Consider the following 11,267-nt stretch of genomic DNA (forward strand, 5'->3'; position numbering starts at 1 on the left):
GTTAGATGAAAGCAGCTCTCAGCAAAATTGTATGCTTGGAGAAATGTGGCATATCACTCCTAACTTCTTCCTCAGCTCATTTCTTCATCAGTGACATCATTTCCTTTTAAGAATTTGGAGTCCTTGTAGTATGCTCACCTACTTCCTGATCAAAACCTACTCTTATAAAAAGATCATATGATTTATTTGCCTTATAGACATCTGTCTGAAAACTACTTCCATGTAAAAAAAGTAATTCTATAGTTATCAAAAAGATAAGACATAACAAGTGTGGGTGAGGGAGTACAGAAAAGAGAGCTCTGGAACACTGTGGGTAGGCATGTAAATTGCCACTATGGAAAACAGTATGAAGGTTCTCCCCAAAATTAAAAATAGAACTATCATACAATCCACCAATTCCACTTCTAGGTATTTATCCAAAGAAAACAAAAACACTAATTCAAAAAGACCTATACACACATATGTTCATCACAGCATTATTTGCAATAGCTAAGACATGGAAACAACCTAAATGTTCGCTGATAGATGAATGGATAAAGATGTGTGTGTGTGTGTGTGTGTGTGTGTGTGTGTGTGTGTGTGTGTGTGTGTAATTAAATATTACTGAGCCATAAAAATGAATGAAGTCTTGCCATTTGCAGCAACATGGATGGACCAATAGGGCATAATGCTAAGTGAAATATCAGACAGAGAAAGATAAACACTGTATGATTTTATTTATATGTGAAATCTAAAAAATAAAAGAAACAAACAGAAACAGGTTCATAGGTACAGAAAACAAATTTATATCTAGAGGGATGGGAACAAAATGGTGAATAAAATAGGCAAAGAGGTACAATCTTATAGTTATAAAGTAAATAAAACAAGGGGATGTAGTGTACATCACAAAAAATATAGTCAATAATATTGTAACAACTTTGTACGGTGACAGATGGTAACTAGACTTCTTATGGTAACCATTAAATAATGTATGTAAATATCAAATCACAGTGTTATTCACCTGAAATTAACACAATATTGTATGTCAATTATACTTCAATTAAAAAAAGATAGGGGCGCCTGGGTGGCGCAGTCGGTTAAGCGTCTGACTTCAGCCAGGTCACGATCTCACGGTCCCTGAGTTCGAGCCCCGCGTCAGGCTCTGGGCTGATGGCTCGGAGCCTGGAGCCTGTTTCCGATTCTGTGTCTCCCTCTCTCTCTGCCCCTCCCCTGTTCATGCTCTGTCTCTCTCTGTCCCAAAAATAAATAAAAAACGTTGAAAAAAAATTAAAAAAAAAAAAAAAAGATATAATTCAGGGCGCCTGGGTGGCTCAGTTGGTTAAGCATCCAACTTCAGTTTAGGTCGTGATCTCACAGCTTGTGAGTTCAAGCCCCGCAGCAGGCTCTGTGATGACAGCTCAGAGCCTTGAGCCTGCTTCAAATTCTGTAACTCCCTCTCTCTCTGCACCTCCCCTGTTCATGCTCTGTCTCTGTCTCAAAAATAAACATCAAAAAAATTTTTTTAAAGAAATAATTCTAGTTGTAGTTGTAAAAATGTCAAGAATCATAAAGTAGGCTATGGAAATTTTGTTGTTTTGTCCCATAAGGGTGAAGCATCTGATACACAATATCAAACAATGTAAGCTAGGAATGTAATTACAACTAGATAAGAAATCATATTCCTATGAAGACTTTTTAGGGGCTAGTGATTACATTTGCCAAATTATAGAGTTATTGCTAATTTTGTATAAGTATAAACTAACAACTTTTTTATAATAGTCATAGATATCCAATTTATATATAATAAATTCAAAAATAATTAATATTTAAACCAAAACAGATTAAATCTACTTCTGTCTAGTTATGGTACAGTTCACATCATTGGGGACATAAATCTTTGTGGTCCCCCTACTCTCATATCCTTATAGCGGCTCAGAGAAATAAGACCACAAGGAGGTAGTACATGGCTTTGATTTTGAAACCTGAAGATGAGTTTTAGAATAAGAGCTGGAGAAAACTGCATGAATAAGTAGAAATAGTTTGGGAAGGGGGTGGGTAGAGTTTATTCCTAAGGACACTGGAAAGAGAGAAAAGGGAAAGGAAAATGAGATGATGTTGATGGTAACAAGTTTTGTAAAGGAGAGCAAATTTGCAACTTAGTTTATTTTTATGACTATATAAATCATCTCCATCTTCACAAACTTTCAGTACAACATCCATTGAAGCCACCCAAATACCACGTGAGAATGTTTTAATTTTCACAGTTTTGGTGGAAATGGGATAAAGAAGATGCATTCAATGTGTATATTATGGAACGGAGACAACATCCACAGCAAAATAGAATAATCCATACGCTAAACTGATTGATCAGAAACAAGATATCAGTACCAGAGGAGACCAGGATGATGCAGACATAACTCCCCCAACATCACCACCCAATCATATATACACATGCGCAGAGTCTCTGCTATTGTGCAATTGGGTGGGGTTTAAACAAACTTCATTTGAGACTCAAAGATAAGCTCACATCTGGGTTTTACATGTAATACATAGTACATAAAATAGGGCATTAGAAATAAAATGTATATTTATTTAAATCTTGTCCAAATATGGGATATAAATAATATAGGCATTAGCATTTGTGTATGTTGATGATACCATTTGGTCATTATTAATTTACTCTAAGTTCTCTTAGAATTTTGAATTCTGCTAGGCATTAGAAAGGACAGATCTATGGAAATCAGGGAGGTAAACAAGGAAGTATAGTATTCTATCCTAAAAAGAAACTTCACATCTAATTCTAAGTATTATAAATTATCGTTACAACCCAACTTCCTACTTTGATCCTAAAGTAAAAATTCTTGTCATAAAATTTTTTAAATGAACCAAACATGCATGACCCAAGTGCTGTCTCATTTTCTTTCTTCATACCCCTGCCCATGAGGAGTTAATTGTGCTCTGCTCCTACTTCTTTGAAATGAGTACACATAGGTCAGGACCAAAAAAATTCTGCTAGATGCATGTCTGTAGGCCTGTCTCTCTCAGTCAACACTAACAGGCTCAACAGGCATGTGGCAACAATTCTGGGCAAGTGAACCTACTTGGCAGATCCAAATTTCCCTTTGACTATGTTGTTCCAGTTGGGATAAAGGTAGTAGAAAGCCCAGTTGTGGCCATAGATCCAAGTAACATTTTGTAAACTATGTTTACTAAAAATATGTCTCTAGAAATTTGATCACTGTCCATCTTGTTCCTACCAAATTTTCTCAACTGACTCTAAACTTATACTGGGGCAGGAGATGCAAGATTAATTATACCTCAATAGTATAATCTATTTCCAGTGAGAATTCTGTTATAACTAAAACAGAAATAATCAGGTAATTGATGGTGAATGCCTTGCAGCTATGTCTTGGATGCCATTTCTAAAAAGGAAGCCAATTTTCTAAAAATGCATGTTAAATGCTGCACACAATTGATTCTGTGTGTCATTAAGCCAAGGAGGATATTACTTAGGGGGTTATTCATTTTTATTTTACTTTAATGAATGTTAAGGACCTCTAAATCACTTACAACAATTAAGACAATTAGCTCTGTGCAGAACTGTGAAGTTGGACCTCACTGTATTCTTTCAGTTTCTGATATTTTCTTCCTTTACTAGAATTCACTTTAATAGAACACAAGTCATAACAGTAGTTTATTTGGCCCCCTTTATTCATACATTGTGTATATTCCTGATGAATTTTAGTTTCCCTTTAAGATTTCCTGAGGAAGAAAATATTTCACAAGGCTGAAATATTTTGACAGATTCTGACTATAGAAATACTTTTCAGTTCTATATTTCACATAAAGTTTAGAGATGAACTTTCTTTTATTGAGTGTTCCAACAGATAATCAAAAAATGCTGGGTCATGGAGTACTTTAGTTAATATCAGTAATAATTTGAATATATATAATCTTATTCTATTAATAGTTTCAAAATATTTCAACTTATGGCACATCTATTTAAAATATTTTTTTCTAAATTGTATGGGTAAAAGATAGTGAGATGACAATTAGTATTTATTAAGCACTATGTTTCAAGTGTTTCATGAAATATGACTAATTTAACCTTTGTAATAGCCTTATTATGGTGTTCTCAAACTTTAGTCTACGTAAGGATCATCCATACAACTTGGTAAAAAGACAAATACCCAGGGTTGATTCAGCCATGATTCTGTCTCAGAAGATTTTAAAGGATCCTAGGGACCTATATTTTTAACAATCTTCACCAGATATCTCTGATATAGGTGGTATGTGGAACACATTATGAAAAAAAATTACCTATTATACCCATTTTTAGATGAATAAAGTTAGAGTCAGGAAGGGTAAGTAACTTGTCTAAGATTACTGATTCATAGAAAAGTGGGTAGAATTCTTTTGCTCTTGAGAGAAAGAAATTAAGTCTTAAGAAGAATGGGGAAAAGGTTACTAAACAAGAAGGAAAATATGAGACCTTGGCATAAGCAAGGAATGGCCATGGAAACAAGGGATATTGATTGGTAGGGCCTTAAGGATTTGGTATCAAACCTACCATCTACCAAAAGCAACTATAAAATGTGGACAAAATACATAAAGTAACTGTTTGTAGACATTGTTTAATGATCAACACAGGACTCTGGTCATTGAAAGAAGGGAAGCATGAAGGTGAGTACCACATTTATCTTCACTTTCTCCCTGAGGACACTATCTAAACTATGGCACAGAGAAGTAAAGCCCAACAAGAGGGGCAATCTTGCTGGGCTACATAAACAAAGATTGAAGTCTGAGGCTGCCAATACACAAGGATTTGGAGATAGGTTATTACATAGAAAGGATCCACAGGTAAGGAGCACCAAAATCAGTATAAACATCTTCCTAGGACTCTTGATTAATTCCTAAATTGCATGTTTATAAGACAAGTATCCCAAAAGCCTATCATAGGAAAACTACTGGGACGCTGGAGAGGTCTGCAGAAATTTCAGAAGCTGTAGAGTGTTGAGAAGATGTTGGATTTCAGGCCCAATTCAGTAAAGAGACCTTTGAAAACATCTCAGGCTTTCTTTCAAGTGAGACCATGGAAGAACCATGTTCTAGGAGTAATGACCATGTACTAGGAATAAAGGCTACTCTATAAAAAATACCATTGGAATTTTGATCAGTATTGCATTGAATATAAATATAGATGTGGGTAGTATGGACATTTTAATAATATTAATTCTTATAATATAAGACATTTGTCTTTCCATTTATTTGTCTTCCTCAATCTCTTTCATCATAGTCTTATAATTATCAGTGCAGAGATCATTCACCTCCTTGGTTAAATTCTTAAATTTATTTTATTGTTTTTTATTCCATTATAAACTGGAATTGTTTTATTTCTTTTTTGCATATTTCATTTCATATTCCAAAGGTATTTTTCACAGAAATAGAAAAAAATTCCTAAAACGTGTATGGAACCACAAAGATGCCAAATAGCCAAAGCAATTCTGAGAATGAAGAACAAAGCTGGAGGCATCATACTTCCTCACTAAAAACTATACTATACAGGCATAATAATCAAAACAATATGATACTGGCATAAAAATAGATACAGAGACATATGGAACAAAATCAAGAGCCCAGAAATACACCTACATATATGTGGTCAACTAATATTTGACAAGGGAGCCAAGGATACTCAATGAGGAAAGGATAGTCTCTTCAATAAACAGTGATGGGAAACTGGTTAATCAGATTCAGAAGAATGCAAGTGGACCCCTATCATACATGACTTACAAAAATCAACTCAAAATGGATTAAAGACTTAAACAGAAGACACAGAATCATAATATTCCTAGAAGAAAACATAGGAGAAAAATCCTTGACATTAGTCTTGGCAATAATTTTTTGGCTGACACCAAAAGCACAAGCAACAAAAAGCAAAAATTAATAAGTGAGGCTACATCAAACTAAAAGGCTTCTACACAGCCAAAGAAACAATCAACAAAATGAAAAGGCAAACAATAGAATGGGAGAAAATATTTGTAAATCATATATCTGGTAAGGGTTTAATATCCAAATATATAAGGAATTTATACAACTCAACAGCAAAAAAAAAAAAAAAAGAAAGAAAGAAAGAAAGAAAGAAAGAAAGAAAGAAAATCTGATCTAAAATTGAGCAGAGAACTAAATAGACATTTTCCCAAAGAAGATATACAAGTGGCCAATAGGTAGATGAAAAGGTGCTTACTAGTCATCAGGGAAACTAAAATCAAAACCACAATGAGATATCACCTCACAACTCTTAGAACAGTAACCACCAAAAAGATAAGAGATAAGAAGAAGAAGAAGAAGAAGAAGAAGAAGAAGAAGAAGAAGAAGAAGAAGTGTTGAAGAAGATGTGGAGAAAAGATAATCCTTGTACATTTTTGGTAGAAATTTGAATTGGTACAGCCACTATGGAAAACATCATGGGGGTTCCTCAAAAGATTAAAAATAGAACTACTATATATATGATCCAGCAATTCCACTTCTGAATATATATCCAAAAGAAATGAAGACAGGATCTCAAAGCTCTATCTGCATTTCCATATTCATTGCAGCACCATTCATAATAGCCAAGATATGGAAACTACTTGAGTGTCCATCAATGGGTGAATGGATAAGCAAAATGTAGTGTAAATATATACAACTGAATATTATTCAGCCATGAGAAAGAAGGATACCCTGGTGTTTAGAACCACACAGATGAAACTTGAAGACATTATGCTAAGTGAAATAGGTCAGAGAGAGAAAGACAAATACTGTATGATGTCACTTGTATGTGGACTCTAAAAAAGCTGAACTCATAGAAACAGAGAGTAGAAAAAATGGTTACCAGGAATTACCGGGTAGGGAAAATGGAGAGGTGTTTGTCAAACGGTACAAGCTTACAGTTAAAGGACAAATAAGTTCTGGGGGTCTAATGTATAGCATTGTGATTATAGTTAACAATACTCTATTACATACTTAAAAGTTGCTATGAGAGTAAATCTTAACTGTCCTCATCCCAAAAAGAAGAATAGTAATTATATGGTGTGATGAAGGTGTTAGCTAATGCTAGGGTGATAATCATTTTGCAATATATGTGTATCTAGTCAACAGGTTATGCACCTTAAACTTGCATAATGTTATATGTCAATTATATCTTAATAAAGTTGAAAAAAAAGAGTAAGGGCTACTCTTTAAGAATAAGAGCACACATGCAATAGCTCCAACCTGATCAAGCCTGAAGCAACCTTCAGCAGAATCAAAGTAACACCCAATTATTAAAATGCTTAACAAAACAAAGCATAACTCTCTTTAGGAAATGATAACATAATCTAGACGCTCTATAGTTTATCACCCACAAAGTTCAGAAGGTAAAATAAAAAATTACCAGATAAGTGAAGGAGGAGGAAACTGTAAATATTAATCAAGAGAGAAAGCAATCAATGGGAGAGAGACTCAGAGGAATTACAGATATTAGAATTAGCAGACAAGATCTTCAAATAACTGTGATTAATATGTTTAACAATATAAAAAGAAAAGATGGGCAAAAGGATGAAAAGTTAAAATATTTCAATGGTGTATCAGAGAAAATGATTCACATTAGCATTGAAGATCTAAAACATATAATAATTTAAAACTTCATTAGGTAATTAAAGAGAGGACTGAAAACAGTGTGTCACAGGATTGGTGAATTAAGAAACTGTTCACTAAAAAAAAATCCAAACTGAAGAAATGAACCAGAAGAATGCATGAGATACATGGGAGAAATACTCAAAAGGTCTAACACGTGTGTAATTGGAGTCCCAGAAGAGGAGGAGAAAATGCCACATTCAAATGAAAGTTGGCTGAAAATTCTCCAACTCTGATGAAAGACAACAACAAATTCAAGATATTCAACAAACTCCATGCAGAATTTTTAAAAAAATAAAAATAACATAGGCATGATATAGTCAGAATACTTTAATTCACCAATGAAAGAGCAAATCAAATAGGCAGGGGGAAAAACATATTACCTTCAAAGGAACAATAAAAGTGATAATAGACATTTGAATAGAAACTATGAAAGTTTCTTTAAGGAGCTGAAAGTAAAAGAGCTGCCAATGTGGAAGTTTATACCATGAAATAGCCTTCAAAAATAAAGGCAAAGACAAAAAAATGTAAAAATGAACAAAAGTTGAAAGGAAGACAAACAACAAAACCTGAATTAATTGCCAGTTGATTTGCATACAAGAAATTATCTCAGGTGGAAGTGCATACCTATGGAAATAAATAGAAATAACAGGAAAGGGTAAAGGTTTGAGTTATTCTTCAAATTTATTAAATAAAGAAGAATACAATGAAGATATCCATTTTTTAAAGATATACCATCACACCAACACATGGGAAATATTATTGAAATATCCAAGATTTTTACTTCAAGTCTTTGTATAAATTTCAAAAAGTGTTGTTTTCATTATGATCATTTGGTAGCAACAAGATGAAATCTATCAATAAAACTGACCCAATCCAACATATTGACCATATGCCATATATGTCAGAATCTGGTATGATAATTTCCACTATTCATTTTAGTCACATCAGAGACTCTTACCTAAATCAGCAGGTTTTCACAACAAACATTTTCTGGCTTGTAGTCTGAGATTAACAAGAAAGAAATGGAATGTGCAGTTGTAGTTCCATTCTCTAAACTTGATTATGTGCTCACTGAGGGCAAAGTATCAGAAGCAGATCCCTCTGAATATAAATACAAGGTAGAAGACACCGGGCCAGCCTTAATCAATTCTTAACTTCCTGTGAGCTAATGCAAATCAAGACAACTGAATAGTAGATGATTATGGAATTCTGTCTCCCAAATTTCCTATCCATGTGTCATTTATTATGATTTATATTTTTATAAATGATGCTGTCCTAAATGCTACGGAAACAAATATTAAGTAGACATACTCCATTCTCAAAAGTTTACAGTCTAATAATAGAAGAGAGAAACACAATAACTGATAAATGCAATAAAATGTTGTAGGTGAAAAATAGAAATCTAGAAGGTTGCAATGTGACACAAGGAAGAAAATGAGCAATTCATCCTGGAATGTGTCAGAAAAGTATTCATAGGGGAGGTGACATGAGCTCTAAATTATGAAAGATGAGAGGCCATTTGCCAATGGCCGTGAAAGAGAAAAGCATGTCAGGCAGAAGAGCAGAGAGGAAGGCATGGGTTAGAACAACAGTGTTACTAATTTGGTAGTGAATGCGGCACTATGTGTGAGGTGAAGCATGGTCAAATGGGATGCTGGGGAAGTTCATGGAGGGCATATCAATAAGGACATTCTATGCCATGTATAAAATATAGGCTCTTGTCCTGATGGCAAAAACGTAGTCCAAACTTTCTTCGAACAAAAAAGGAAATGTAGCCAAGTGCTACTAGAACTGTGATAATATGGTTGTCATGAAACACATAAGGAAATTAAAATTAAATGTGCCAAAATTAAAAATTCACCTCCTGGGTTACACTAGCCAAATCTGAAGTAATTATAAGATACATGTAGCTAGTGGCTTGCAGACTTGACAATGGCTTAAGTTTGTCTTTCACTTTAGCAAAGGTCAGAATGGGAGCTCCAGATCAGAGATAATAGAAGTTTGATTATCATAGTCATCCACGCTGATAGAATCTCTACCATATTCAAAACATAGTCTTCTGAATCACCAAAACATCAATATCCAGACAGTAGATTGGGGTAGAGCATAGAAGGTCACTTGCAAAAAATTTTGGACCTGACTCTACAACAGGAAACACATATCCCTTCTGCTAACATCTCATTGACTAGACCTGTCTCACAGACCATGAAGTCTGGAAAAGACTGTGTAGCTGGAAAGCAGCAAGAAAAGGAAACACAGATGAGATCTGATTTGTTTGTTTGTTTGTTTGTTTATTTTTGAAGGAGAGAGAGACAAAGCATGAGCAGGGTAGAAGCAGAGAGGTAGAGGGAGACATAGAATCCAAAACAGACTCCAGGCCCTGGGATGTCAGCACAGAGCCCAACGTGGGGCTCAAACTCATGAACTGTGAGATCATGACCTGAGCTGAAGTCAGACACTTAACCGACTGAGCCACCTAGGTGCCAAAGGATTTGCTCTTTTTAAATCTAGCTTCTTATGGTGGAAAGTTAGATGACTAATTTTAGATAGAAGTATTAAAAACTGTAAGTTCTATGCTAGACACTAATTAGCTGCATCCCACAAAGCTTGATATGTGATATTTTCATTGGGATTCAGTTCAAAATATTTCTCATGAATTACTTAAAAGCATGTTAATTAATTTCCAAATATTTTGGCTTTGAGATATATATATCTCATATATATATATCTCATATATATCTATATCATATATATGTATATATCTATGAGATATATATATCTATGATATATATATCTCATAGATAGATTTAAAATATATATATATGATAGATATAGACATATAGATATAGATCTTTGCTACTGATGTCTAGTATAATTCCATTATATTCAGAGAGCACATTTCACATGATTTCAACATTTAAAAATTTTTGATATATTTTATGGCCCCAAATAGATCTCTTTAAACATAGCATGTGCACTTGAAAAGAAGGAATATTCTTCATTTTTGTTGTAATGTTCTATAAATATCAGTTAGATCAAAATGGGTAATAGTGTTGTTCAGGTCATCTAAACCTTTTCTTTGTTGTTTACTTCTTTTAAGAATTGCTTAGAGAAGAATAGTAAAATCTAGTCTGATTTGTGAAGTTTTCTTCTCCCTTTAATTTTGTTAAGCCTGCTTCATGTATTCTGAAGTTTTGTATATAATTTTTATGTCTTCTTAATGAATTAATTCCTTTATATCTATGATATTTCCCTTTCTATGTCTGGTAATACTATTCACCTTAAAGTCTAATTTTATATATTAGTACAGCACTCTGATCTCCATTTCCTTAAAATTAACTGTGTCTTTGTATTTGAAGTGTCTCTCCTAGAAAGCATGTCATTGGGTCTTGCTTGTTTATATATTCTAAGTATCTCTGTCTTTTTAATTGGGATATTAGTTTATTAATATTTAATGTAATTAGTGATTCTGTTGGACTTCTGTCTTTTTAAGCTTGTTTTTTTTTTGTCCCTCTTTTTTCCTTTGTTTTCCTTTATTTGCCTATTTTGGCTTATTTGAACTTTTTTAGAATTCCATTTTAATTTATCTATTGGCTTGTTATTTTTTTTTCAATATATGAAATTTATTG

The 11,267-nt window shown here is 33.6% G+C and overlaps 1 long non-coding RNA gene across 1 annotated transcript in view; it reads right to left on the bottom strand.

Moving 5' to 3' along the window:
• The window catches only part of LOC122211280, a 68,706-nt gene extending 60,061 nt beyond the window's left edge, over positions 1-8,645 (bottom strand). The window contains exon 1 of the long non-coding RNA XR_006198587.1: positions 8,597-8,645. This is a non-coding gene — a long non-coding RNA (uncharacterized LOC122211280). The remainder of the gene's footprint in view (positions 1-8,596) is intronic.
• Between the last annotated feature and the right edge of the window lie 2,622 nt (positions 8,646-11,267).

This window comes from Panthera leo, chromosome F2, assembly GCF_018350215.1.
Source record: "Panthera leo isolate Ple1 chromosome F2, P.leo_Ple1_pat1.1, whole genome shotgun sequence".
Lineage (NCBI taxonomy): Eukaryota > Metazoa > Chordata > Mammalia > Carnivora > Felidae > Panthera > Panthera leo.